Here is an 8,146-nt window from a genome sequence, read left to right as displayed (position 1 = left end):
AGAGACACCAAACTGAGAACTGCCCTGACAGCGAAGAAACAAGTGGCAATCACACTGTGGATTGCAACACCAGGTTGCTACCAGTCAGTGGGAAACCATTTTAGAGTCAGGAAAATCCACTGTGGGGGCCATTGTCATGCAAGTGTGCAGGGCCATTAATTGTCTCCTGCTATATAGGACTGTGACTCTTGGCAATGTGCAGGACGTACATTGGATGGCTTTGCAGCTATGGGGTTCCGAAACTGCAGTGGACTAATAGATGGCACACATCTGCCTATTTTGGCCCCAGAGCACCTTGCCACAGAATACATCAACAGAAAGGGCTACTTTTCTATGGTATTGCAAACACTGGTGGATCACTGGGGATGCTTCACCGGCATCAGTGTTACTGGTCAGGGAAGGTCCATGATGCTCACATCTTTAAGAACACAGGCCTGTTCAAAAAGTGACAAACAGGGACCTTCTTTCCAGACCCATAGATCACCATTGGCAACACTGAAATGACAATTATGATCCTGGGGGATCCAGCCTGCCCCTTATTCCCCTGGCTCATGAAGCCATACACTGGCCACCTCATCAGCACCAAGGAAAAATATTTGCCCTCCAGTCCCTCTGTTCAAGGTCTGAGCTTCTGTGAGATTCTGGAAGCCAGTGCTACATGTCCTCCTGCATCCTTTTTTTTCTCCTCTGTATCTGAGACAATCATTCCACTGGTGTGAACGGGGTACCCCTGAAGGCCACTGTGGCCACAGCTACAGATAAAACTCACAAAGGCGAGTATAATAGTAATGGAAAACGAACCTTAACACCCAGAACACCCTCCATTCACTTGCTCCCCTAAAGGGTTAAACAAGACGAGCTAATTGACACTTCTGCTTTGGAGTTCATGGTTTCCAGTGCCACGCTCAGCTCAACCCATGGTGGGTATGACCCACTGGATTAGAGAAACAAGGAGGGAAATGCTTGGTTGCAGGAAACTGAGTATAGGGCAATGGTACTGAATACTGGCACAGTTTTCCACAGGCAGTGGTTTTAGCTGATATCTCACTCCTGAAGGTAATATGGACACTGAAAGCAGAGTTGCTGCTGGCATACTGAAGCTGCCCAGGCCTGTACATCACTAGCCTGTTTACTGCAATGGTGCCTGACAAAGTTATTGCTGACTTGTGTGGGAAAGTGTCCTACTGCAGAGGAGGAAATAAGGCTGCCATCCTGAGAAAGCTTCAGCAGAGGATTGTAGAGTACCTCCATGGAAGTTTCATTGGGATCTGTCAGGAGGATTTAAGGGACATTCCTGTGCACATAAATAAACTGCTCCATATGCCCCGCCTAACTCTAGAGGAGAATAAAAAGCAGATAGTATCTTTATGTCTCTTTGTTGTACCATTACTACCTCTACTATGAGTAAATTAATGAAACGTCAATAGCTGTGGTCTGTTAATTTGAAGGCACCAACACTGTAATGGAAAATTTATTCCACATTTACCTCAGGTTCCTTTCCCTGCATCAGGCTCACCCACGCTCGGCTGCTGGGACTGACCGGACTGCAGTAGAGTAAAAAACAGGTCCTGGCTCGTGGCACAGCCAGATACCCCCAGTCACCTGTCCCCCATCCTCCTCCTCCTCTTCCTCGTCCACCTCCTCCTCGCTGTTCACAGCAGGGGCCTGTGACCCAGGATCCTCAGAAGTATCCATGGTGGTGTGCAGGGTGGTGGTGGAGTCTGCACCAAGTATTGCATGCAGCTCATTATAAAAGTGGCAAGTCTGCAGCTCAGCACCGGATTGACTGTTGGTCCCCCTGGCCTTCTGGCATGCCTGCTGCAGCTCCTGGGCTTTCACATGGCCCTGCTGCTGGTCCAGTTGTACCCTCCTCCTGCATCCCCCAAGCAATCTGCTCATAGATGTCAATGTTTCTATGGCTGGTTCAGAGCTGTGCAGGCACAGCCTCTTCTCCTCATAGGCCTAGGAGATCCAATATCTCCTGTCCACTCCACGCTGGAGCGTAACTGGAGCCTGTAGCCAGCATGGTCAGCTGAGTGGGCAGTTGCACACAAAAATGGAGAGCAGATAGAGGTGTGCTCACCAACCGGGGCAACCAGGAAAAGGCATTTCAAAAATTTTCAGGGCTTTAAAGGAGTGGGAGCTTCTGGTCTATGTGGCCCCCTCAGCAGTGGAGTTTGCAATTCTGAACAGAGTGGTCAGTGTGGGACATTATGGGCCAGCTGCTGGAAGACTGCTAGCGGTGATATAGGTAAAGCAGTGCCTACACTCACACTGTGTCAAACTACATACATTGACCATAGCTCAATGCTGCTCAGGAGGTGATGTTAATATGTTGGTGTAACTGGGCACTTACTTCAGTGGGAGACAAATTTTAGTGCAAACACATGCACAGCTAAGATGATGCAACATGGTTTACATCGACCTAACTGTAGTGTAGACCAGGAGTAAAGCTCCACATTACAAAGAGAATGTTATCACCGCAATTTGTACTTGGCAAATTGTTCAAACCAGCCATTAACCACCAATCCGCTTCCAGCAGGTAGGAAGATTCACATTTTTCATGTGGGCGGTTAGCTGACAGATACTCACAAACAAGTTAGAGAAGAGAAAAATTGCTTAAGCACAGAATCATGCAATGACAGATTTTATGTACATAAGATTTATGTTGTGTATTCACTGTTCACAGAGCATTTTGAAGATACAGCATGAAAAGGAAAGCATATTTATTTTTAGAATACATTTTCAAACAAAAATAGAAGAGTTAGTGTTAAAGAAGGGTGTTCATATTCTACTCACGACTCCCATATTTATGTTGTCCTGTGAAGTTTGAACATGACCAGAGGGGAAGTAAATTGATAAATTTCCTAAAATATGAATATTCATGAGTTCCCAGATAGACTATTAAGCAGTCACTATTAAGCGGATTTAGAGTTAGTGGGGCCCTGTGCACAGTTTCATTTTCAAAGTCCACCCCCTGGGGACCCAGATAAGAAAACTTATCTCCCCCCACCACCCATTTTTCATTCTTTTTTATCTTCATCCTCCTCCTCTATTATAATAGGAAGTAAGTGACAATAAAGTGAGGTACCTTGATTGGGGCAGGGGGTTGGGGTGCAGGAGGAGGTGCAGGGGTCAGGCTCTGGGAGGCAGTTTGGATGCTGTGGGCTCTGGGCTGGGGCAGGGGATTGCGGTGTGGGAGCAGGGAGGGGTGCAGGCTCTGGGAGGAAGTTTGAGTGTGCGGTGCAGGCTCTGGGCTGGGGGAGATGGTTGGGGTCTGGGAGGATTCAAGGGGCAGAGTTTACCTTGGGCAGTGTGGCTCCCAAAGCGACTGGCACACCCCTCTGACAGTGGCTCCTAGGAAGTGGGCACCAGGGCAGTCTCTGCATGCTGCTGCCACAGTTCCCGGCCTATGGGAGCTGTGGAGTAAGCGCTTGGGGCAGGAGCAACGTGCGGAGACACACATGCCCAGGGGCCACAGGGACATGCTGGCCGCTTCCGGGAGTGGCGTGGTGCAGAGGGAAAGGAGGCAGCATGGGCAAGAAGCTGCCTTAGCCCTGCTGTGCTGCTGATGGCACATCTCTGCGTGCCCCTTGTGGGGAGAAGGGCATCAGGTCTCCGTGCACTGCCTGGAAAGGGGACAGTGCGCAGAGCCGCCTCCCCTACTCCTGCCAGGGGTACGCAGAGACATGCCAGCAGCCAGCTGCTTCTGGGAGCGGTGTGGAGCCACCAGCCATGGAATGCAGCAGCCTGCCTGCCTGAGCCCTGCTGCTCATCAAGTTGTCAGATGAGATTTGCCCTGCAATTCAGGGGCCTCCTGTCATTGGGGCCCTGTGCCACCGTACGGTTTCTTTCAAGGTACATCCACCTCTGAGTCACACAGTTGTTTATATTTCATGATCAAATGCATTGTCTAACCATCCATCATCTTTTGAAAGTGAAAACTAGCATTCTTTCAAACTATTCCAATTTCTCATGAAGCACCTGCACTAACAATAAACTGGGGTACATGCAGGTAGCATTAAAAAAAGAAGAAATCCATACAAATACCTTTATCAATCTCTAACATCATTCTTGACATACACACACAGTTTTATAATCATGTCAATGACAGCCATGAAAAGGATATCTTCAACTAAATTGACCGAATTTAAAAAATATGCACCATTATGACCTAGAAAAAAATAACCTGTGATATTCACAATAATGAAGCAGTAAAAAGGACAGAACTTGAAACATACAAAATATTCATCCACACTCGAACTGGCATTAACAAAAAAATGGATATTCATAAGTAATAAACTGCTGCCACCTTCTGAATAAAACTCAGATTTACCATAAATGGAACCATCAATGGAGTCAGGTTTTCATCAGGGGACAATTCTCCTTTCTGCAACTTGGTACAGGAATAGAAAAAGCCAAAATTGGCTTTAAGTCATTTTTTACTCCCTCATATTCTTGGTGTGTCTAAGGCAAAACAGGGCCCCAAACAGGAATCCGAGTAGCCTCAGAGCTCAGAGGCAGAGCTCCTCTAGCTATCTCTCTGCTGCAGTGGGACCTTAGGGGCTAGCAACACAATCCAGGTGCAGATCTTGGTTTGGATTCCAAATGCTCCGATTCCCTCCCCTAAATAGTGTAGGGCTATTAGTTTGGCAACTCTTTATAAAGAAAATGTGCTTGGTTTATTATTGATGAAAGCCCTAGAGACTGAGATAATCAATTCACAGAACAAATACAGCATGGGCAGAGGCAATTAGAAGCTTCCCTACATTGCCCTGCTGATAAGCCATCAACCCTGACCTGGAGGGACCCACTTGTAGATTGCCACGTATTTGCAGGGGCGAAAGGAAATGCAGGCCTGTTATTTACCAGGCTGCACGTGGCAATAGACTATATAGGTAAGGGATGCAAGGAGAATATGGGCCACAATGCAAACTGCAGACACACACAACTAAAATTAATCAATTTAAAGTTTTATTGGGGATAGTTACAAGGGGTAAGGGAGCAGCGTATGATTAGCTAATAGGGTTAATAAAACTTAAAACATACAATGACTAAAATATCTACTAACAATATATATAAACAAAGATGCAGCATTTAGTAATAACTGATACTTACAAATACAAACCAACGCATAACGACCGGCAAACGTAGAGACTCTGTTTGAAACACGTGAGCTGAGAGAGAGGCTTCGAGGTGATCAGGCTCAGTTACGGGGGTACACAGGATACACAGGATTCGTTTTTCTTTCTCCTCTCCCTGCCTGCACATGGCAGGGCGACCTAAAGTACCCACTATGACATCACAGAAGTGTCATAGGGGACGGGGCCCAAAACCTGTGTGTGTTCGTTTCTGATTGGCACAAGCGATGTTTACACCAAGTAGGGGAGCAGGTGCCTAAAAGTCTGGCTTTGCCCCCAAAAGGTGAGGCGATGCATATTGTTTTAGAATGCGTTCAACACTGAATGACAAAAGAGGAGGCCAGGGCAATACCAGTATGGCAAGTTCTACAGGATGCAGACAGGAACTCATCTTAACACCACTTATGGGGATGAGCGGCCTATTCACTCCATGCCTTCTTTTCTGAGTCTGACATTACCCATAAGGAAACTCATGATTATTAATTATGGAGGCTCTATCAACACAATATGCTTATGCTTACAATTTATTTATATTACCGTAGCACGTAGGAGCACTAGTCATGGACCAGGACCCCATAGGCGCTGTACAAACATTGAATAAAAAGAGGGTCCCTGCCCCAGGGAGCTTACAATCTAAGTTTAAGACTGGAGACAACAGAGGGTTACTGACAAGCCCACAGGTGAGTATGAGGAAACAATGAGAAAATTTTGCTGAGCATGATAGGCTGTGGCCTGAGCACATCATCAATATAATCATTGTAAAGTTTTTTTGTAGGCAGCACAACAAAGAATTGCTTTCAGGAATGGAGTCAGCTTTGCAGATATTTACTGAGAGCATCTCCCAAGGAAGAGGGGCAGCCTGGAGAAAAGCATGAAGGTTTGTTTGAAAATTTAATGACTAGGTGATGGACATCATAGGTTGATTGGAAATGGGAGTCAACATCTCAACAATGAAGGAGAGATGATATGTAGGATGGGGATAGGCTGTGAAGGGCCTTGAAAGTGAAGACAAGCAGCTTACATTTGCTGTGATGTAGAAGGAGGAGCCAGCGGACAGATGCAAAGAGTGGGTGACATGCTCAAAGCGATGAGCTAGGAAAATGATCTAAGCGGCAGCATTTTGTTGCTGGGACAAAAACTACATTTATCTAGGCCAGCGAGAAGGCTGTTGCAGTAATCAAGATGTGAGATGGTGATGAGAGCTTGAATGAGAGTCCTGTCTATGTGGGTGGATAGGAAAGGCCGTATCTTAAAAATATTATGCAAAAAGAATCTGCCAGATTCAGATGTAGCCTGGATGTGAGGACCTAAAGAGAGGTCTGAGTTGAAAAACACTTTAAAGTTACAGAACTTAGTGACAGGCAGGATGGTGGGGCTGTTCACAGTGATTGAGAAAGGATGTGGAAGGAAGTCTTAAGGAGAAAGATTAAGAGCTCTGTTTTGGCCATGTTGAGCTAGGGCCATGTTCATATCCATGAAGACTTGTCAGAGATACAGGCTGAGATTTTAGTTTGGACAGAAGGAGACAGGTCTGGAATAACAAGATAGATCTGTGAGTCATCAGCACAGAGATGAGAGTTGAATTTGTGCTCATGGATTAAATTACCCATGCAGAGGATGTAGACGAAGAAGAGAAGAGGCCTAAGGACCAAGGACAGAGCCCCATGCAAGCCAATAGTATCACAGAAGCCAAAGGAGGACAAGATTTCAAGAAGAAGAGTATGATCAACATTGTTGAAGGCAGCTTACAAGTCAAAGAGGAGTACTGGTTCTTTGCTTTGGCTAGGAAGAAATCTTTAGGGACTTTGGTGATAGCAGTTTCAGTGGAGTGCAACAGGTGGAAGTTGGCTTGGAGATGGTCTAAATGTGGTTGTCCCATCTCAAAAAAGATATATTGGAATTGGAAAAGGTTCAGAAAAGGGCGACAGAAATTATTAGAGGTATGGAACAGCTGCCATATGAGGACAGATTAATAAGACTGGGACTTTTCAGCTTGGAAAAGAGATGACTAAAGAGGGATGTGATAGAAGTGTATAAAATTATGACTGGTGTGGAGAAAGTGATTTGTCTATCTAAGTGTAATTTACTCCTCATAACAAGAACTAGAGGTCAACAAATTAAATGAATTAGCAGCAGGTTTAAAACAAAGAAAATGAAGTATTTTTTCATACAACGCAGTCAACCTGTGGAACTCCTTGTCAGAGGTTGTTGTGAAGGCCAAGACTATAACAGGGTTCAAAAAAGAACTAGATAAGTTCATGGAAGATAGGTCCATCAGTGGCTATTAGCCAGGATGGGCAGGGATGGTGTCCTATTTGCCAGAAGCTGGGAATGGGCAACAGGGAATAGATCACTTGATGATTACCTGTTCTGTCCATTTCCTCTGGGGCACCTGGCATTGGCCACTGTCAGAAGACAGGATACTGGGCTAGATGGACCTTTGGTCTGACCCAGTATGGCCGTTCTTATGTATTGTGCTTTCCCTTCATAGCTCTCTAAGTGCATCACAGAGGAAGGCAACTATCTTTATCTCTGTTTGACGGATGGAGAAAACAAGGTGCAGAGAGATGAAGTGACTGCTCTGTGGTCATAGAGGCAGAGCTTGGACCAGAGCCTAGCTGGCTGGGACTCCGGTGCCCTGCCTGCCTATATCAGGCCTCGCTGTGACACAGAGGGAAAAGGATCACACACAGCCCACGCCTGTGTCAGTGGGAAAACCCCTCAGACCCTCATAGAGGCATAGGATGACCAGATAGCAAGTGTGAAAAATCGGGACAGGAGACAAGTTTGTAGAAACTTTGGTGGTGCCCAGAACCCGCCCCCTCAACTCTGCCCCCCCACTCCGCCCCCTCAAACTCCGCCTCCACCTGCCTAAGGCTCTGGGCACGGTTTCAGGGGGGAGGTCTGGGGTGCAGGTCCTGGGCTGGGGATTAGGTTGCAGGAGGGGTGCAGGCTTTGGGAAGGAGTTTGGGTGCTGGGTGCAGGCTCCGGGCTGGGGCATGGGG

The sequence above is a fragment of the Chelonoidis abingdonii genome, chromosome 3, assembly GCF_003597395.2.
Source record: "Chelonoidis abingdonii isolate Lonesome George chromosome 3, CheloAbing_2.0, whole genome shotgun sequence".
Taxonomy (NCBI): domain Eukaryota; kingdom Metazoa; phylum Chordata; order Testudines; family Testudinidae; genus Chelonoidis; species Chelonoidis abingdonii.
Note: the sequence above shows the minus strand (reverse complement) of the source record.